Source organism: Phoenix dactylifera, unplaced genomic scaffold (genome assembly GCF_009389715.1).
Source record: "Phoenix dactylifera cultivar Barhee BC4 unplaced genomic scaffold, palm_55x_up_171113_PBpolish2nd_filt_p 002832F, whole genome shotgun sequence".
NCBI classification, from domain to species: Eukaryota; Viridiplantae; Streptophyta; class Magnoliopsida; order Arecales; family Arecaceae; genus Phoenix; species Phoenix dactylifera.
This window is the reverse complement of record NW_024069931.1, coordinates 1,310-24,296: the sequence shown is the minus strand read 5'-3', so window position 1 is coordinate 24,296 and position 22,987 is coordinate 1,310. Positions and strand designations below refer to the sequence as shown.

Below are 22,987 nucleotides of genomic sequence, written 5' to 3'. Positions count from 1 at the left end.
AAGAGTATCTTAGCAATAACAAGATTCAGAAAGATGAGTTTTCTCACCACGCTGTTGGCAATAATAGGTGGACTTGAAAGCTCGTGGGTTTGCTGGGTAGAAAAGGTGGGAAGCAGAGTAGGTTGGGCAGCCATCACGGGCACAAGTTCAGCATCTCCAGAAGAATCATCTTTGTACCACGACTTCTTGTATCAATGCTAGTGCAATGCGCATCAATGCAGAAAGTTTTTTTACTTCCAGTGTTGAACCATTCGCATTGGAACAAAACGACTTGTTGTCCGAACATATATGTTAATTCCCAAACTTTGCACAAGTAACCGTAGAAGTCAATCGGTTGCCCTTCGTGGTCCCCTTCAACAACTAACCCACTATTTTGGCTTTTACGGCGGTTGTCACGTTCGATGGTATGGAATCGGACACCGTTACAAAAGCACCCTGAATATATGTTGACTATCAGACGAGGACCGTTGGCCAATGACCATAATTCATCAGTAGCTTCCGGTGATCGCTGGTTTCGAAGTTGAGTCATCTATAACAAAAAAGTGACATAATATGTTACTTCACTTTCAAATGCAAGGATAACGGTCCTACATGTTAATTAATTTTGCTTACGCGATCTTTGAACCACTTGGGAAATTCTTTACGTTGTCTGTTTGTGATGTCAACTTCACTCTCACCTTGTATGTAGTTCTTGTGTTCCCTATTCGACATTTCGTAACGTATAAGTAACATATAAGTCTAAAACAACTAAATATACAATAGCTGAACCTTAATAAGCAAGTTAAAAAAACATACTCTCGATATTGATCCACTTCTGAACTATTGTATAAGACAAACCATTCAGCCATCTCGAGTTCATTGACCGGCACATCAGGTCCCCTTCGGATTAACCCAAATGTTTGGGCACTTTGAGTGAAGACTGCTAACCCCGGTGCCACGATCACCACCATCATCATTCCTTTCTTCTCTGTTAAACATTGTTTCGATTCCATTAAGGTACATTGAGCAAAATGTTTGTACTCTCTTTAGAAATATAAGCCTCAGCGATAGAACCTTCTGGGTGAACTCCGAGTAACCTACGATAAATAATAGCTCAATGCTAATAGAAAAATTCTTACATGTACAATAATATATATGATTACTATTCCTACTATACGGGTTGCAAACAATTACCTTTCAATTGGATACATCCATCGATATTGCACTGGCCCTCCAAGAATAGCATCGCGAGGCAAGTGAATAGCTAGATGAACCATGACATCAAAGAAGGCAGGAGAGAAAATCTTCTCAAGCTTGCAAAGAATAAGAACAATTTGGTCCTCTAATTTTTTCAAATCAGCTTTTTTTAATGCCTTGGAGCACAATTGCTCAAGAAAATTGCCTAACTGAAATAATGCAGTATTAAGTTCTTTGTTGAGGTGCCCACGCATTCCAACTGGAAGAAGGCGTTGCAAAAGAATATGATAGTCATGACTTTTCAGATCCGATAATTTACCACCTTGAGTACTTACACAGCTAGATATGTTTGCCGCATAGCCATCTGGAAACTTAATCGATTTTAAAAAATCACAAAACCCTTGTCTCTCTTGCGGGACAATGTGTACAATGCTGAAGGGCTTATCTTAAGATCCGTTCCCCTGCTTTTTTAGGTGTAACTCCTTCCGTATACCCATATCTGCCAAATCCATGCGTGCTTTTTCTGTATCCTTGCATTTCCCATCTACGCCCAGTAATGTCTCAACAATATTTTCTGCAATGTTCTTTTCTATGTGCATGATATCCAAGTTGTGACGCAGCTTGAGTGTTTTCCAATAAGGGAGATCAAACAAATTCCTTTTCTTAGCCCAAATCGTGTCAGCATCTTTGCCCCTTTTTCTTTTCTTATTAATGCTTGGATGCTTGCCCAACGGCTTGTATGTCCCTGAATTAATTTGCTCCAAGATCTCTTCTCCCGTGAACTCTCATGGCCTTGACCTGTCCTCACTCTTACCATTAAAGAGCTTGCTCTTTCATCATATGTGGTTCTCAGGTAAGAAACGCCTCGCACCCATATAGCCAATCTTACTCCTCAAACGTTCTGATGAAAGCATCTTCGTTACAAATGGGACAAGCCAAATAACCTTTGTTGGCCATCCAAACATGTTACCATATGCAGGAAAGTCATTAATGGTCCACATGAGAGCAGCATGCATTCTAAATGTACTTCCACTAGAGGCATCATAAGTTTGCACGCCATCCTTCCAAAGCTCTTTCAACTCATCAATAATGGCCTCAAGTAAACATCTATTTCTTTACCGGGAAGCCGTTTTTCCGGGAATAAGCAATGATAGCATACAAAATTGCTCTTTCATACACTTCCAAGGTGGAAGATTATAAGGCATCACGATAACAGGCCACATACTGTACGATGTGCTCATATTTCCAAAAGGATTGAAACCATCGTGGCTAGCCCTAACCTCACATTCCGCAGATCCTTGGAAAACTCAGGATGTTGCCGATCAAAGTTCTTCCATTCCTCCCCATCAGCCGGATGTCTTGATGTTTCGTCATCCACTCGCTTCTCCTTGTGCCATCTCATATCTACAGCTATTTCGGAGACAAAAATAAGTGCTTCAATCTCGGTGTCAGGGGAAAGGTACCGCAAAATTTTATTAGGGATCTTCTTACCGTTACCATCATTCATCTTATATCTAGGCTCATCACATATAGGGCATTTTCCAGGTTCGCATTCTCCTTCCAAAAAAGAGCACAATCATATTTGCATGCATGAATTAGCACATTTCCCAAACCCAAATTTCGTAAAAATTTCTTGACTTCATAAAGGGTCCATGGAACAGACTTATCACACTCCGGTAGAATTTCCTTGTATACCTTCATGTTCATGTCAAAAGAGGAATTGCTCCACTGGTTGTACACCTTAATATGAAGCATCTTAATAACAAATGATAATACTGTAGAAATTTTGCAACCAGGATAAATGGGTCGTTGAGCATCATCGAACAACTTATCAAATTCTGTGCATCCTCCCTCCCCAAGTTATTAGGGCAATTCGTCAATATCGTCATTCATAAAAGCGCCCATTAAACATCTTCCAGCATATTAGACAATTCTTCCCTATCATCGGTGCCATCCCCAAGCCATTCTATCCTCAACACCTCCACCATTGTCACAGTTAGCATTATTTGAAACATAAGATTGATGCACGTGAACTGATTCTCCATGTTGCACCCAAGTCTTGTAAGAAGGCGTGTGGAGTGATTGATTATAACCCTATTTGATTTTGATGAGCTCAAAGCATTTGAGTATATCTTATACTAATGAATTCAATCTAGTGTTTCAGCCAAATATTTGTGAATTTATGGTTAAGTGTCTCTAGCTTTGGTTCAATACATTTTGGCTAGTATGGAAATCAGTTTGAACCAAAGTCTGAAGCTCGAGTCGACTCCGGAAGATTACGAGTCGACTCCAAGTGTTTCAGAAGCACTGGCACATGCTCGAGTCGACTCCGATACACTACGAGTCGACTCCGACTGAGAACTGACAGAAAGACAGAAAGCTGATTTTCAGACACTGTCAGCGAGTCGACTCCAGAAGGGTTCGAGTCGACTCCGACAGTTGCCGAGTCGACTCCAAAGGGTAACAGAAGAAAGACAGAACAATGTATTTCAGACCCTGCAACCGAGTTGACTCCGAAGTTTGGCGAGTCGACTCCTAGTTAAGTACGAGTCGACTCTCAGAGAAAAGCAAGACTCCGCGGCAGAACACAGAGAAACAGTTTTTGGATTCTGAGAGCTGAGTCGACTCCAACAAAGTGCGAGTCGACTCCGAGGCAGTTCAACTCAAACACAGAGAGTCAGTTTACGGGCTCTGAGAGCCGAGTCGACTCCAAGGTGATCCGAGTCGACTCGAGAAAGAAATACAGAAAAATAGATCTCTAGAACCCTGAGAACGAGTCGTCTCCGAAGGGCTGAGTCATCTCCAGACTTTGGCGAGTCGACTCCAGAACGGGACAGCACTTTAATTCAAATCCTGAACAGTGGGCGAGTCGTCTCCAGCAAAGTGTGAATCGACTCCAGCAACAGCCGAGTCGACTCCAGATCGAGCGAGTCGACTCCGATCCCAACGGATACACCGTCAGGAGTTGCAGAGTGTGCAGAACGGCCACAAAAAGGTGTCTAACGGCTAGTTTTCAAGGTGGACTGCTTAAATAGCCAGAGTAAACAGTAGTAGACATCAAGAGAGCTATTCCATTCAAACAAAAAGGGATTTTCACCTATCAAAGGCTCTCAAGAGTAAATACAAGAGAAAGAAGGAAAAAGCGCATTCAACTCCATCCAACCAACGTTCTCCTTCGCATTCAAAGCTCTCCTTCTGACAGCAAATCTTCAGCACATTCAAGAGGAGTTGAAGAGTTTGAGAAGCCCCTTTCTCCACCTCCAAAAATCTGTTTGAGGGCTTCTAACTCTTCTTTGTTTATATTGTTTAAATACGCTTTTCAAAGAAGCTATCTTTTTACTTGTTTCAAATTGTTTTTTTTTTTTTACTTGATTTAATCAGGAGATTGAATCAAGGGTGTTAAGGTTGGTTGGTTAGCCTAGGGTAAAACCAACGTGTAAGGGTTCGATTGTGATCCCGGAAAAACAATCGGATGGTTCTAGTCGGTGAGCCTGTGAAAACCGACCGAGTTCGTTGTGATCTCGTAAAACAACAAGTTGGGGTTGTGAGCTTGTAAAACAACCGGCTGTAATCCGAGAAATTATAGTGAACTCCCAAAGAGAAGCTTGGGGAGTGGACGTAGGAGCAAGGGTTAGCTCCGAACCACTATAAAATCTCTTGTGTTTGTGATTGTTTCATTGTCTCTTCCATTCCCTTCATTCACTGCATATAGTAACTAATTAATCCACTTGCAATAAGTTTTAATTAGTTACTCACAAGGTTTTTAATTGCAATAATTACTTAAAACCCAATTCACCCCCCCCCCCCCCTCTTGGGTTGTCTTTTGGGCAACAAGTGGTATCAGAGCCGGAACTCTTCTATCAAAAGAGTAAAAGATCAAAATGACAACCCTATTTGGATCTTCTCATATTGAGGGGCAATCCACCCATAGACCTTCATTCTTTAATGGAACCGACTACTCCTATTGGAAGGCTAGGATAAGGATATTTATCCAAGCTCAAGACTATGAGATTTGGAGCACTATAGTTAATAGACCATACACCCATCTATTTTTGTAGAGGGTGTTACTATACCCAAACTTGAAAAAGATTGGGATGACAATGATATTAGGAAGACACAACTAAACGCCAAAGCAATGAATGTGCTTTATTGTGCCTTAGACCGTAATGAATTCAATAGAGTCTCAACTTGTAATTCTGCAAAAGAAATATGGGACAGGCTTGAAGTGACCCACGAAGGCACGAATCAAATAAAAGAATCTAAAATAAACATACTAGTTCATAAAACTTGCATGTTTTTACTAGATTTACTGATATTGTCAATGGCCTAAAAAGCCTTGGCAAAAATTATACTAACAGTGACCTTGTCAGGAAGATTCTTCGATGTTTGCCAAGATCATGGGAGGCCAAGGTAACGGCAATTCAAGAAGCAAAGGACTTGAACAAGCTTCCACTTGAGGAGCTTCTTGGATCCCTAATGACGCACGAGCTCGCAATGAAACAACACAGCGAAGAAGAATCCTCTCATAAGAAAAAGATAATAGCTCTCAAATCTACTTCTTCTAGCCAGGATTTATCTTGCAGTAGCAACAGTGAAGAAGAAGATCATGAGGGAGATGATGATGAGGCTCTTCTCGTGCGAAAGTTCAGAAAATTCATCAACCAAAAGAAGTCCTTTCATCAGAGGAGAGGTCCCTCAAGTTCCTACTACAAGGATAAAGGTAAGAAAAGGAAAATGAAGGAATCGGATGCTATGAATGCAAGAAGCCGGAACATTTCAGAGCTGACTGTCCTTTGCTCAAGAAGGCCAGCAAATATAAGAAAAAGAAAGTCCTCGTCTCCACCTTATCGGATTCCGATTCATCATCATCATCATCGGATGAGGAACAAGAGAAAAAGGCCAACTTCTATTTTATGGCGAACAAAAATGAGGTAACATCTGAAACGCATTTAGATTTTACCTTTGATGAATTGTATGATGCGTTTAATGAATTAATGGATGAATATAAGACAATAAATCTTAAGAATAAAGAGCTAAAACTAACCAATCAATCTCACTTCCATAAATACGATAAATTAGTTAAGGATAAGGATTTTATCGTTAAAAAAAATTTAGAACTTAAAACAAGCAAGCAAATGTTAATTCAAAAAACTAATACCTTAATTAAAGATAACGAAAAACTAACCAAGAAAATTTCAGAACTTAAAAACGATAAACAAACTATAAGAGATAATATCACAAAAGACTTAAACATACTAAAAACAGAAAAACAAAAGTTAGCACAAGAACTTGAAAAATCCAAACCTTTTGTAGAAAAGTTTACATATAGTTCTGAAAAATTGGAAATGATACTTAATAATCAACGAGCTGTGTTCAATAGAGCTGGTTTAGGATATAAACCTAAGAATAAGCAAAAGCTCCTTAGTAATTTTTTTGTGAAACCAGAAAAAAGCAAAATTAAGAATATAACCTATTTTTACTGTGGAAAAACAGGACATAAAGCTAATGTGTGTGACCATAGAAAAGGAAAAGCTAAAAAAAAAAAAAAAAAAGATTTGGGTTCCAAAAGGAACCAACATTACTAACCATGAAGGACCCAAGAAAACTTGGGTACCTAAAATTGTATGATTTTCTTGTGTAGGAGTGTCTTGCAGCCAAGGTCGACAAAAACTGTTGGTACTTGGATAGTGGCTGCTCAAGACACATGACGGATGACAAAGACCAATTCTTCACCCTTGAGCCTTGATGACCCAAAGATTGATTCATAGATTGATTTTGATGATCACAACACCTTGAAGTATAGATACTAATGTTTATGTTGCAAGGAGAAAGATATTTATTTTGCAAGGAACATAGCAAGTTGGAAGAACACAAGAAGGCCTCCAAAAGCACTCAAGAAAAGTTAGAAGAAAGCTACAATTCATTGGCCCAACTTTAAAGTTCAAAAAGATTCAAATTGGAGGAGCAAATTCAAAGGAAAATTCAAAAGAATAGTCTTCGAGTCGACTCCTAAGGAATTCGAGTCGACTCCAATGGTTGCCGAGTCGACTCCAAAGAAAGCGAGAGTCGACTCTCAGTGGTACACAAGGGAAAACTCAGAGAAGCAGTTTTTGGACACTGAGATTCGAGTCGACTCCCACAAAGTCCGAGTCGACTCCAAAGACAGAACAACCCCAAGACAGAAGACGGTATTTTCGTCTCTGAGAGGGGAGTCGACTCCAAGACAAGTCGAGTCGACTCCAAGGCAGCGCGGCTCCAAAATACAGAGGATCAGTTTTCCGACTCTGAGATTCGAGTCGACTCCCAGACAGCTCGAGTCGACTCCAAGGCAGCGCTACACTAAGATGGCAGAAGACCAACTTTCGGAAACTGAGAGCCGAGTCGACTCCAAGGAAGTTCGAGTCGACTCCAAGACTGGATGAGCCAAAAGACAGAGAATCGGGAGTTCGGGCTCTGAGATTCGAGTCGACTCCCAGGACAGTCGAGTCGACTCGAGTGGACAAAATTCAAATTTGGATCCACGGACTACAGAGGATGAGCCGACTCCAAAATTGCCAGGTCAGCGCCAGAAGTTGGCGAGTCGACTCCGGGTTAAGTCGAGTCGACTCCCAGTCAAGACGGCAACTTTAATTCAAACTTGGAACAGTTGCCGAGTCGACTCCGGAAAAGCTCGAGTCGACTCCTGCTACAGCCGAGCCGACTCCTGATCGCGCGAGTCGACTCCAAACCCAACGGTCATATTGTCAGGAGCTGCAGACTGGTTCCAACGGCTCTATTTTTGGCTCTAACGGCTATATTCTTGTTTCCACGTTATCAAAAGCTATAAAAACAAGAAGAGAGCTAGGAGAGAACGGATGGAAGTAGGAGAACACATTTAGGGAAGAGATTCCAAGGGAAATCTTCCATAAGCACAATAAGGGCCATTCAAAGTGAAATAGAGAGAAGAAGAGCTTCCAAGTGTATTCCAAAGCTTCCTCACCATCCGTGTGCTGCCGCGGTGATCCTCTATTTCGTGCCAAATCAGAAGAGGGTCAAGTAAAGAAGAAGTCGAGCTCCTCCATCTTCAAAACTCGTTTGAGGGCTTCTCTTTACTTTATTTGTTTACATTGTTATATTTGCTTGTTTAAGAAGCTTTGATTTGTTTTTTATTCTTTGTTTTAATATCTTGTAACTTGATTCAATCAAGAGATTGAATCAAGGGGTTAAAGGTTTGTTGGTAAGCCAAAGGGAAAACCAACGGGGTTTAAGGTTTGTTGGTGAGCCAAGGGGAAAACCAACGGGGTTTAGGTTTGTTGGTGAGCCGAGGGTAAAACCAACGTGTAAGGGTTTGATTGTGAGCCCGGAAAAACAATCGGAGTGGTTCTAGTCGGTGAGCCTGGGAAAACCGACCGAGTTCGTTGTGCGCTCGTAAAACAACAAGTTGGGTTGTGAGCTTGTAAAACAACCGGCTGTAATCTGTAGGATTATAGTGGAATTCCCAAGAGGTCTTGGGGAGTGGATGTAGGTGCTGGGATGCACCGAACCACTATATTTTTGTTGTGTTTGTGATGCTCTTTGTTGACTGACCTCCTCACTCACTTACTTAGATATTAAGCTTGCTTAACTCTTCTTCGTGCATCCTTTAGTTGCAAGCATAATCAATTTACTCAATCATTAAATTGAATAGCATACTAGGGCAAAATTAGACTAATCTTTTATTGAACCCACTGCTTAATAGTTGATTAGATTAGAATCATACTCTTGCTAAGGTTAAGCTTCACTAAGCATCCATACAACTTAGCATAATTAATCTAAAAGATTAGAAGTAGTTTAAAAGTTTTAAAAGACCCAATTCACCCCCCCTCTTGGGTTGTCACCTTGGGCAACAAGTGGTATCAGAGCAGGTGCTCAAATATTATTTGTAGTCTTAACCGACTAGAGCCAAAGATCATGACAACTCAAATAGATAGTTTTCTAGGAGAAGGACAATCAATTGATACACCTCCACTATTTAATGGTATAAACTACCCACATTGGAAAATACGCATGCGCATTTTCATTCAATCACAAAACTACTATCTATGGAAAATCATAATAAATGACCTTCACACACTCTCTCATATTAATGAGAAGGACTTAGCACAATTAAATGCTAATGCTATGAACATATTATATTGTGCTATTCAAGAAACAAAGTTTAATGAAATTTCTGCATGCTTATCTGCTAAGGAGATCTGGGATACTTTAGAAAATATTTATGATAAATCTCAGATTAGCTCTCATATGCTTCAATTATATACTAACAATGAGACTGCAGAAAAGGGTGATGAATCTTCCTCAATCGAGTCGACTCCAAGTAGCTCAGAGTCGACTCCCAAGTTAGTCGAGTCGACTCCAATAAGGTCCGAGTCGACTCCGAGGCAAATCAACTTCCTAAAGACAAAGAAAAAGAGGAAGCAAGAAGAAAGGAAGAAAGAGATAAAAAGGAAGAAAGCCTTGACCAAGAAAGAGTCAAGCCAAAAAATAAAGGTTAGGAGCAACAATGATGATATTAGCTCCAAGAAACTACAAGAGGTAACTGACTTGTGCTTTATGGCACAAGAAGAAAAGGTAAAATCTGAATCTACTCTTACCTCAAATGATTTTCAAGAAGAATTCTCTTATGATGAATTATTAAATGCTTTTCATGAGTTGTATAGTGATTGTAGAAAATTATCTGTAAAGAATAAAAATCTTAAGAAACTAAATTCTGAAAATAAAAGCTTAAGGTCATTTTCAGAAGAATTGATTCAGAAAAATCATAGCTTAATTAAAGAAAATCAAAACTTAAGTAAAGAAATTAACCAATTAAGATGTTTTATTAACAAATTCACTGTGAGTTCAGAAAGATTAAAAATGATGTTTGAAAGCCAACATGCTGATTTTGATAAATCAAAATTTAGCTTGACTCCTTCACTTAGCCATAAATCTCTAGAGAAAAGGTTATCAATTTACCAAGCAAACCATTAAATAAGATAACTTATTTCAAAAATGAAAAGGATGGGAATAACAACTTTACCTATCGTTCTAGTATAATTAAATCAAATGGTAAAGTTATTACTATTAAACAGATATGGGTTCCAAAAGGAACCATATGTCCTAACTCTCAAGGACTCAAGCAAGCTTGGGTACCCAAAATGAGAAAATGAGGATGTACACATAGGTGTACCAAGGTACCTATGGAACATAAAGAAACTTAAAAAGTTATTAACAAAAAATAATAATGAAATCAGTAATTCTTGCATCTCATCATTATTTGTGCTTTAGTATTTGATATGATTTGCTAGTAGTGATCAATTTTGTGATATAGAAAATACTTTTGGAAATATAATCAAATCTCTTCATTTTTTAGTATACTTTACTCACTATTGGATAAGATGCTAAATGATTAATCAATTTATTAAGAATAACTCTATGAATTCTCTATATGCTTGATTGAGAGTTATTATCCATGGCATTATTGTTTATTGATCATAGATATGATAATGTGTACTTGGTATGCTTTTGAATATATGCACTATGAATACCAAGAAACCATCCTTGGCATATAAAATCAACTAATGCTAGTATGTACTTAATCTCAAAAGACCTTGCCATAGGCTTACTTAGATTATCTACTTAAAGGTCAAAGTTTTGCTATGCATGCTAACTAAGGAAACAAACAAAAATCAATTTCTAAATTGTTGTTTCCATCACTAAGTTTTCAAAAGCTTACATTGGATTTGTTCTTGGCAAATAAAATTAAAATATTTTCTGTATTTGCTAAATCATGTAAAAATGTTTCAAATGATAAAGGTTTCCAAACTGTGAAGATAAAGAGTATCATGGCACAATGTTGAAAACCAAAATTCTGATAAAGTTTATACAGAAATTAATTATTTCAGCACCAAGGACACCTTAAGTAAAATAGGGTTAATAGAATTCTTGAAGAAATGAAAAAGACAATTGTGTATGATAGTCATCTACTTAGATAATTTTTTTTTTAAAAAAAAAAAAGCTTTCATCACTGCTTGTCATACATATGATTTCTATTAGATCTATTTTTTGATGAAAACTCCTTTTGATCTTCTGAAAAAATGGAAAATGAACCATTGCATATCTTTCACATTTTTCAGTCGTACATGTTATGCTTAATATGCTCTTATGAAAATAATGCCAAATCTGATAGAGATATGTCTACCCTTGGATATCATTCATCAAGCAATGCATATAGAGTATTCAATAAAAAGTTTTTAGGTGCAAAAATATCAAGGTATCTTATTCTTTATGAGACTACTGATTTATTATCAAAATACTAAAATTAAATTATATATGTATATGGTTAATCTTTTACATATAACAATCTAAAAACTTGTTAATAATTATAACCAAATTGAGTTTTTCAGAAATACATTTAATGAAGAAAAATTGTTTGCTTAGAAGATGAAATAGATCTTGATTCTTGCATGATTAGAAGTAAAGATCACCATTATTATTTGCTTGCTTTATGAGCTTTATATTCTATCAAATGAGTGTGTAGAATGGACTCCTATATGCTTACTTTATTAAAGAAGATATATGTTAAATAACCACCATATTTGAAAACACTCATTACAAATATGATAAAGCAATATATAATTTGGAACAAGCATCAAAAGCATAATATAAAAGCTTAAGTAACCTTTTTGATAGAAAGTAATAGTGATAAATCTACACATCAAAAAGAAGAATTTGTGATATCTTATTTGCTCAAAATATGCATTGATGACATCATTTTTGGTTCTACTAATGAAGAGTTATATGAAGATTTTACTGAGCTCATGTAAGGTGAGTTTGAAATATGATGAATGAATTAACATCTTCTCTCAAACTCCAAATTAAGACAAACAGGAAAGGGGATCTTCATTGACCAACGTTAGTCCACAAGAAAACTCTTATAGAAGATTGGCATGAAGAAGGTATATCTATGACCCCATCTTGTAGAATTTGAAAAGGATGAGCAAAGTAGATCTATTGTGTTAAAGCTGTATTGAAGCATGATAGAATAATTATTTTACAGCTAGTAGACCAGATTGTATGCTCATTATGTGACCTTGTGCAAGACTTCAATCTAACTTTAATTAATCATATTTTATTGATAACAAATAAATCATAATCTGAATTTTGATAGAAACAAATGTTTAAGATAAATTGATTAAAACATAGTTAACATATCTTATTGATAATTATCTTAAGCAAATAGAATCTAAACTAAATTGACTTAAACTATCTTGGTTAATGAATCTATCTCTTTAGTTCAAATGATATGTGCTTGCTTATATTTAGGCAATCTCTTGAGTAAAGTGACTCAACATGCAACTATTGTCATATCTTATATTGAGTCATCTAGTTAAAAAAATATATATGTTGGATGAATGCTTTGTATCTTAAAGAAACTAATGACCTTCCTTCAAGAAAGAAAAATGAGAAATTTCAACTTGAAGGATATCTTCATGTAAGATACACTAAACATTCACATGCAACCAAGAGAGAGGATCTTCTTCAGCCAAAAGTTCACACATAAGAAATCTAGTTTGGCTTGAAGAACATATAATGAATAGGTAATTTAGATACCTTTCTCACAAATTAGTTGAGTAAAGTCAGTAACTTAAATCTTATTATGGCATGATTAAATTCTTTAATTATTAATTTTTGATATCATGTCTATATGTGTATTGACTGACTTATACTTTTAGAAATTATTTCATGGTTTGCCCAAACTAAAATATATCTTTGCCTATGTCATAACCATGAAATACACAAGTATATGCTTAAAATGTTGATGTAAAATAACTTGTGAGAAGTTATGAAACCTTGAGCATAATGAAAATATTATTTGCATGATATACATATATATGATACGTAAGATTAATTCTCTATTCTGCTCTCTCATGAAAATTACTTGAGAATAACAAAAAGAGAGAGAGATAAAGAAAAGAAAATGGATATTATTCAAGAGAAGTAAAATCCAAGTAGAGGCAAACACTTCAACCTTAAGGAAAAGCAAAACAAACTTAATATATTCGACACATTTGTGAGACTTGTGTGAGCATTCTTTTGGAAGGGATAAAATCCATAATTAATTACACTTAAACAGGGAGGTTTTGAAGTAAACATTTTAACCTTTCTATATTGCTCATCATAGGGATGGTGCCAATGGGGAGGCTAGTGGTAGTACCCGGCACTATTTGACCCAACTATTCGGTGTAGGGCATATTAGGGACGGCACAAGAGGGAGGCTAGTGGTAGTACCTCGTGCCCCTTCCCAACTCCACCGGATAGGGAGCAAATAGAGTATAGAGCATAAGAAAGTTATAAATGAAAAACAAAGTAAATGAAAGTAGAATTAAGTCAAATTTTTAATCACTTGAAAACACACTTTAAGGATGAAATCATTGCAAGATTATATTTAAATAGGGGGAGTTTATTTGAAAAGAATTGATTTTGATCCTTGACATTCTTGTACTTAGTATTTTAATGCATGACTTAACACATGGTATATTTTGCATATGGTATAATGTCTTGATTTATGGATTCTCAATATTTTGTAATGTTTCATACTTGGACAATTTGATTGAATGTTTGAATTGCTACATAACATCTTTTGTTTAGTTTTATTGAAAAGAAATTTCAGATTTGTCATTCACAATCATTGTTAAAATCTGAAAGCTAAATAAAATTGTAGAAAGGAGAAGAGAAGAACATCTCTATTTAGGAAAAATAAATTGATATTGATCTATCTTTCTACTTGCCTAACTTTGATACATAATGTCCTAATACTTGTTAAAATATCCTTTATTTTGTATCGAAACTCAAAATTAAACACAAAGATTCTGAAAGTGCTTTAATGTTATTGAAATATGTATTTTTCAATCGTAACAATTTAAGATGAGCCACATTGTGAAAGATACATATCTCATATTATGACTTAGAAAGCTTCTATTGAAAATCCTATGTAATTCAGAATCCGATTTTGTATAAAAGTTTAAACTCCATATGATTACTAAATAAAATGTTAATGTAAGAAAAACAGAATTTATTTTGATTGCTCCGATACGCATCCGAAACATATCATTTCTTATCTTCAAAGTATACTAATTTTGATTCAAATGATGTGTCTTACGATGATCTTGATTGCAAGTAAATATTTTTAAAATATATGACTTTATTTTAATATTTAAAAAATTTATTGAGCTTCATGTATACATTGCTGAAGAACTGTGATTAAGAAATTGAGTTCTATAAATACACATACCTCAATGATCATCTATATGTTTTTCTCTCCTACATTCTTAGAAACTATCATCAGAATATATATATATAGAGTGAATACTATAAATTTTGAATAATTCTAGATCACTCTACATTCTCGATAACATAGAATTTCAGTTTTATTCACGTTTATTATTAAATTCTGAAATTCAACCAAAGAAAAGAATGATTAAAGAAGAATGCATCTTTTGAGGGGGAGCTTTAGATATTCAGTATCTTATCCTAAAGAAACTTTAATTTGATGCATACCTTGAATTTTATGGATTGATTTTGATGAACCTCCTTATATTGCAAGACATGCTTTAATTACCTTGAGATGAGTTCTATAAAGGCTGTCTTATCTCAAACCTTGAGTCTTATGAAAATGAGCTGAAACTTATAGAAAATATATTTTTGAGATTGACAATTTTATGAACATTATCTTCAAATTCTAAACTCTTAAATGGAATGATCAATAGAGGGGGAGAAAGAAAATTTCAGAAGGAGAGGTCTCACGGAACTTAATTACATAAATCTATAGAAGAGGGAAAGAATACTAAATGAAAAGTGATCCTAATACTCTCCAATATGTATCATCTGAAATTTAAATCTGAAAATCTTTATGATACACCTTGAGGCATGTTATTTGGTTAATATATCTTCTGCACAAATCATGAACCAAATTGCAATTCAAATAGTTGATCTTAAGAGCCTCTAATTTAATGAAAAAAGGGGAGAATAACGTGTTAAATTTTCTTGAGTATCTCGTAGAAAATCTATTTTGGAATTCACTAATGAGTCCTAATTGGCTTGCTCTTTAGAACTTCAATATTGTGCCAATTCATATTTTTATATATGTATCAAATCGTGCTTATTTTCTAAAGGAATAAAAGAAAGTCCTTAAAAGAGCTCTAAGATATATCATAAATTGCATGAATTCATATTTTGGTATTTGTGCCCCAATGCTCTTATTATCATAAAAAGAACTTTGAAGTCATGATCCAACATGATGATATGTTTTTCAAGTATATAAGTTTTGATCTTTTACTCTGAAAATCAATTAAATTGCTCTCATGTTGATAAAATACTTAATAGATTGGGCAAAAGTTCTTCAATGAACAAGCTTTCATACTTATTATTAAAGAGAGGTTAGATTTCCACTCATGTTTTTGGTTATTAATTGTGGTACTTCTTGAATTAACCTAAGGAAGATTCCACCTACACTTGATTAGAAAACTATCTGTGGTATCAAATTAGAAAATCTCTTGAATTCACACTCGATGTGTTCTGCTCTGATCTTTGTACTTAATGTTTCACTATCTTTTTGATGTTGTCAAAAAGGGGGAGAAATATCTAAGTATATGCTTATAATGCTTTGTGATAATCAGCTTGAACTGAAATATATTGATTGTGTTAAGCTGATTAAATCTAAAGCATTATCATGAAGTATGTTTTGTTTTAAATATACATGTTGTCTACTTCATGCAACTTTGCTATGTATTACTTCTAGAAAACAATATCTTTTATATTGCATATACTCCAAGTTTTGTCATCATCAAAAAGGGGGAGATTGATGACCCAAAGATTGATTCATAGATTGATTTTGATGATCACAACACCTTGAAGTATAGATACTAATGTTTATGTTGCAAGGAGAAAGATATTTATTTTGCAAGGAACATAGCAAGTTGGAAGAACACAAGAAGGCCTCCAAAAGCACTCAAGAAAAGTTAGAAGAAAGCTACAATTCATTGGCCCAACTTTAAAGTTCAAAAGATTCAAATTGGAGGAGCAAATTCAAAGGAAAATTCAAAAGAATAGTCTTCGAGTCGACTCCTAAGGAATTCGAGTCGACTCCAATGGTTGCCGAGTCGACTCCAAAGAAAGCGAGAGTCGACTCTCAGTGGTACACAAGGGAAAACTCAGAGAAGCAGTTTTTGGACACTGAGATTCGAGTCGACTCCCACAAAGTCCGAGTCGACTCCAAAGACAGAACAACCCCAAGACAGAAGACGGTATTTTCGTCTCTGAGAGGGGAGTCGACTCCAAGACAAGTCGAGTCGACTCCAAGGCAGCGCGGCTCCAAAATACAGAGGATCAGTTTTCCGACTCTGAGATTCGAGTCGACTCCCAGACAGCTCGAGTCGACTCCAAGGCAGCGCTACACTAAGATGGCAGAAGACCAACTTTCGGAAACTGAGAGCCGAGTCGACTCCAAGGAAGTTCGAGTCGACTCCAAGACTGGATGAGCCAAAAGACAGAGAATCGGGAGTTCGGGCTCTGAGATTCGAGTCGACTCCCAGGACAGTCGAGTCGACTCGAGTGGACAAAATTCAAATTTGGATCCACGGACTACAGAGGATGAGCCGACTCCAAAATTGCCAGGTCAGCGCCAGAAGTTGGCGAGTCGACTCCGGGTTAAGTCGAGTCGACTCCCAGTCAAGACGGCAACTTTAATTCAAACTTGGAACAGTTGCCGAGTCGACTCCGGAAAAGCTCGAGTCGACTCCTGCTACAGCCGAGCCGACTCCTGATCGCGCGAGTCGACTCCAAACCCAACGGTCATATTGTCAGGAGCTGCAGACTGGTTCCAACGGCTCTATTTTTGGCTCTAACGGCTATATTCTTGTTTCCACGTTATCAAAAGCTATAAAAACAAGAAGAGAGCTAGGAGAGAACGGATGGAAGTAGGAGAACACATTTAGGGAAGAGATTCCAAGGGAAATCTTCCATAAGCACAATAAGGGCCATTCAAAGTGAAATAGAGAGAAGAAGAGCTTCCAAGTGTATTCCAAAGCTTCCTCACCATCCGTGTGCTGCCGCGGTGATCCTCTATTTCGTGCCAAATCAGAAGAGGGTCAAGTAAAGAAGAAGTCGAGCTCCTCCATCTTCAAAACTCGTTTGAGGGCTTCTCTTTACTTTATTTGTTTACATTGTTATATTTGCTTGTTTAAGAAGCTTTGATTTGTTTTTTATTCTTTGTTTTAATATCTTGTAACTTGATTCAATCAAGGGATTGAATCAAGGGGTTAAAGGTTGTTGGTAAGCCAAAGGGAAAACCAACGGGGTTTAAGGTTTGTTGGTGAGCCAAGGGGAAAACCAACGGGGTTTAGGTTTGTTGGTGAGCCGAGGGTAAAACCAACGTGTAAGGGTTTGATTGTGAGCCCGGAAAAACAATCGGAGTGGTTCTAGTCGGTGAGCCTGGGAAAACCGACCGAGTTCGTTGTGCGCTCGTAAAACAACAAGTTGGGTTGTGAGCTTGTAAAACAACCGGCTGTAATCTGTAGGATTATAGTGGAATTCCCAAGAGGTCTTGGGGAGTGGATGTAGGTGCTGGGATGCACCGAACCACTATATTTTTGTTGTGTTTGTGATGCTCTTTGTTGACTGACCTCCTCACTCACTTACTTAGATATTAAGCTTGCTTAACTCTTCTTCGTGCATCCTTTAGTTGCAAGCATAATCAATTTACTCAATCATTAAATTGAATAGCATACTAGGGCAAAATTAGACTAATCTTTTATTGAACCCACTGCTTAATAGTTGATTAGATTAGAATCATACTCTTGCTAAGGTTAAGCTTCACTAAGCATCCATACAACTTAGCATAATTAATCTAAAAGATTAGAAGTAGTTTAAAAGTTTTAAAAGACCCAATTCACCCCCCCTCTTGGGTTGTCACCTTGGGCAACAAGCCTAAAAAGGGAAGTGCAGTGACATTTGGAGACAATAACCAAGGTCACATCGTTAGTATAGGTAAAGTACAAATCACCTCCTCAACCTTTGTTGATAATGTACGATTTGTAGATGGTCTTAAGCATAACTTACTTAGCATAAGTCAATTATGTGATAGGGGTTTTGATGTTCTGTTTAAGCCAACCCTATGCATCATAACCAACTCAATTGACAATAGCTTAGTATTCAAAGGAATAAGACGTGGAAATGTGTACGTAGTAGATCTTGAAGATCTTGCCAAAAATAACCCTTGCTTAGTAGCTAGTGATACTAAGGCTAATGATATAAGTTGGCTATGGCACCGTAAGTTAGGTCATGCAAGTATGGATACAATATCAAAACTAGTTAAAAGAGATTCTGTAATAGGTTTGCCAAAACTAAAATTTGAGAAAAATAAAATTTGTGAAGCGTGTCAATATGGCAAACAATCTAGGAGCTCTTTTAAATCCATAAATTGTGTCACTACTACTAGACCCCTTGAACTACTACACATGGATCTATTTGGACCAACTAGAACTATAAGTCTTGGTGGAAATAAGTATGGCCTTGTCATTGTAGATAATTTTTCTAGATACACATGGGTCATGTTCTTAGCTCATAAAGATGAAGCATTTTCTGTGTTTAAGAAATTTCATAAGGAAGTTACTAATTCAAGAAGTGCTTCAGTTATAGCTATTAGGAGTGATCATAGAACGGAATTTGAAAATCATCTATTTGACGAATTTTGTAGTAAAAAGGGATAACTCATAATTTCTCTGCACCTAGGACACCACAACAAAATGGAGTTATAGAAAGAAAGAATAAAACCCTAGAGGAAATGGCTAGACCATGTTATGTGAAAGTAACCTTCCTAAGTATTTTGGGGAGAAGCCATTAATACATCATATCATATACTAAATAGAGTTTTATTGAGACCCATTATAAAGAAAACACCTTATGAACTTTGGAAAAATAGAAAGCCCAAAGTAAACTATTTTCATATTTTTGGATGTAGGTGTTTCATTCATAATAATGGCAAGGATAACTTAGGTAAATTTGATTCTAAATCTAATGAAGGTATCTTTTTGGGATATTCTACATCAAGTAAAGCATATAGAATATTTAACAAAAGAAACCTTGTTATTGAAGAGTCTATACATATTGTTTTTGATGATACTAATGATATCTCTTCTAGCAAGAGAGTTGCTCCTGATGATGATGCAGAAATTCTTGAAGAAAAGATTGATGAGATGATATTACAAGAAGATGAACAAAAGCTAATTGGAAATGCATCAACAAGCCAAGAGGCAATTGTGGATCATGGGCTGACTAAGGCTTGGAGGTATGCTCATGGGCATCCTAAGGAATTAATTTTAGATGATCCATCTCAACCTGTTAGAACTAGAGCATCTCTTAGGAACTTAAATAATCATCTAGCATTTGTCTCACACTTTGAACCTAAAAATATAGAAAAGCTGAAAATGATGTAAATTGGATAAATGCAATGCAAGAAGAACTAAACCAATTCACTAGAAACAAGGTATGGAACCTAGTTGAACGACCCTCTGAATACTCAATAATAGGAACCAAATGGATATATAAAAATAAACTTGATGAACATAGAATCGTGATTAGGAATAAGGCTAGATTAGTAGCAAAGGGCTATAATCAAGAAGAAGGTATAGACTTTGATGAAACTTTTGCTCCTGTAGCTAGACTTGAAGCAATTAGATTGTTACTAGCATTTGCATGCTCTAAAGACTTCAAATTATTTCAAATGGATGTAAAAAGTGCCTTTTTGAATAGGTATATTAATGAGGAGGTGTATGTAGAACAACCTCCTGATTTTGAAAATCATCAATACCCCAATCATGTATATAAATTAAACAAAGCACTTTATGGTTTGAAACAAGCACCTAGAGCATGGTATGAAAGACTTAGCAAAATTTCTGTTAGACCATGAATTCTCTAGAGGGAACGTTGATACAACATTATTTTTAAAAAGAAAAAACAAAGATATGTTAGTAGTTCAGATTTATGTAGATGATATTATTTTCGGTGCTACTAACAATCGCCTCTGTGAAGAATTTGCTGACCTAATGCAGAGTGAATTTGAAATGAGCATGATGGAAGAGCTGAACTATTTTCTCGGGCTCCAACTCAAACAATCTGAAGAAGGGATCTTCATTAATCAAGCTAAATACATCAAGGAGATACTTAAGAAGTTTGATATGGAAGGAAACAAGTCAATCTGCACACCCATGAGTTCATCATGCAAACTAGACCAAGATGAATCAGGTAAATCAGTAGATCAAAAGATGTATAGAGGTATAATAGGATCTTTATTATATCTCACTGCAAGTAGACCTGATATCATGTTTAGTGTATGCATGTGTGCTAGATATCAATCTAATCCCAAGAAATCACATTTAATCGCAGTTAAGAGAATTTTTAAATATCTAATAGGAACAAAAATATAGGTTTATGGTACTCTAAAGAATCTAGCATAAACTTAATAGGGTATACAGATTCAGACTTTGCTGGTTGTAAACTTGATAGAAAAAGCACCAGCGGGTCATGTCAATTCTTAGGAGAAAATTTAATCTCTTGGTTTAGCAAGAAACAAAACTCGGTTGCACTATCTACGGCGGAAGCCGAATATGTTGCTGCGGGGAGTTGTTGTGCTCAAATCTTGTGGATTAAACAACAGCTTGAAGATTATGGCATTAAACAAGATAAAATCCCCATTAACTGTGATAATACAAGTGCCATTAATCTAACTAAAAATCTAATTCAGCAGTCAAGAACTAAACACATTGAGATAAAACATCATTTCATAAGAGATCATGTACTGAATGGTGATGTGACACTTCAATTTGTGTGTACTGATGATCAACTTGCTGATATCTTCACAAAACCTCTGAGTGAGGATCGATTTTGCATACTTAGAAGAGGGTTAGGAGTGATTGATCCATTCTCGTGATACTCTCCTCTAGTTCATAGATTTTGAGGATTAGTCTATGGTGGACATAGGACTTCTTATCTATGATCATCAAATCAGTTCCTAAATCCTGGATAAGTCCATAACTCTCTTTTGTGGCACGAAAATAACATGATTTTTGGGTGTGTGCCAGAGTTCGAGTCGACTCGGACACATTTTAGAGTCGGCTCATGGGGGAGTCGACTCGCGCATATTTTGGAGTCGACTCGAGGTCGGGAATCCGATGTTTTAACCCTAATCGAAACGGTCAATCCTCACTTCTATTCACAGCCGACACTGTTCCAAAACCCTAGAGCCGTCCGACCTCGTCTCCGACCCATTCTAGGTCTTCTCCATCTAGTTTTCCTCCATTTTCCTAGTTCTTCTCCCGTGTTTAGGTCAAAAATGCCTAGGAAAGCAGTTGTCCCAAGCCGGAAGAGACCTATCTCTGCGAGCGGGGCCGAGCGACGGTCAAAGGCTCGGAACGAACCCGCGAGGCCACCACCTCCAGTTTCTTCCCCGCCTAGGCCGGTTCCCTCGCGTCCGTGCGCCGGGAGGGCGGTCTCCACCGGAAGGAAAGTCAACTTTGACTTCCTCTCCAGGGAAGGCTTCACCCTAGGGCATCGTCTTAGGGTACAAGGGCTAGGATTTTTCTGTTCCTTAGACCTCCCAACTTACCCGGGGTTAGTTAGGGAATTTTATGGGACTGTAGCCTGGGGTAGTGGTGGTATCTAGGGAACCGTAGCGGGTGTCCCTATATTCATCTCGGAGGACTCCATTGCTCAAGTCCTCCATCTTTCCCAAGAAGGGATCTCTCCCAGTTACCCTCTTGATAGGACTGAGGCCCTTACAGCAGTCTTAGGGAGTCCTCCACAGTCCCCCATAGAGGAGGTGTTCGCAAATCAGCTGTCGGCTGAAATGCGGCTTCTCCTTAGTGTTATCTCTAGGACTCTCTTCCCAAAGACTGGGAGGTTTGACTTTATCTCCGAGAGGGACCTAGCCCTGATGTACCATATACTCCAGGACACTCCAATCAACTTCCCTAAACTTATCTACAAATATATCTGTGAACCCCTAGATAAGCCGAGGTTGAGTCTCCCCTACGGTATGCTTTTCACTCTCATCTTTAGGGAGTTAGATGTACCTATTCCTGAGGGAGAACCCTCTCGCTCGCTGCGTCACACAGATCGCATGGGTGAGGGGACTCTTCATCGGATGGGATTTCATAGAGTAGAGGGAGTCTGTGTACGGAGACCATCCACTTCATCTGACCCAACCACTCATCACTCTCCTGCCTCTGACCATGACCAGGACCACCATACAGATCTACCCACCCATCCTTCTACCTCTGGTCCTGCACATACAGAGCCCTCCACCTCCACTGCCCCATCTACTCAGCAGCAGCCACTGGAGGTCCGCATATCTTCTGAGCAGCTCCGAGAGTTGCGGCAGGAGATAGTGAGGGATCTGAGAGATGATTTGCTGAGGGAGCTCCGAGGTCCTTCTAGTGCTCCCTCCACCGAGATTGTTCCCACCCTGGCAGCAGTAGCCGAGATGACTGCGCACTTGAGGGAGGAGATATCAAATGTGCGCAGCCTGGTCCAAGCTCAATACTGGAACATGAGTGACGTCAAGGACGACACGAAGAAGATGCGAGACGACATCAGACATGAGCTAGGGAGCCAGAGCCAGGGTGCCGAGAGACTAGCCCATGCACTGCTCTCCAGGTTGGACACCCTCCAGGAGAGTGTGAACAACATTTCTACGATTCAGTCTAGAACCACCTCGAAGATACTCGAACAACTGGGAAACATCAATGAGGGGTTAAGC

General features: G+C 37.5%; 1 long non-coding RNA gene across 1 annotated transcript; it reads right to left on the bottom strand.

Moving 5' to 3' along the window:
• Positions 1 to 456: 456 nt before the first annotated feature.
• On the bottom strand, positions 457 to 891 carry LOC120109805. Its single transcript, XR_005510577.1, has 3 exons — positions 796 to 891; positions 613 to 700; positions 457 to 529 (listed from the first exon to the last, which is right to left on the bottom strand). It is a non-coding gene; the product is annotated as an uncharacterized LOC120109805 (long non-coding RNA).
• Positions 892 to 22,987: the final 22,096 nt, after the last annotated feature.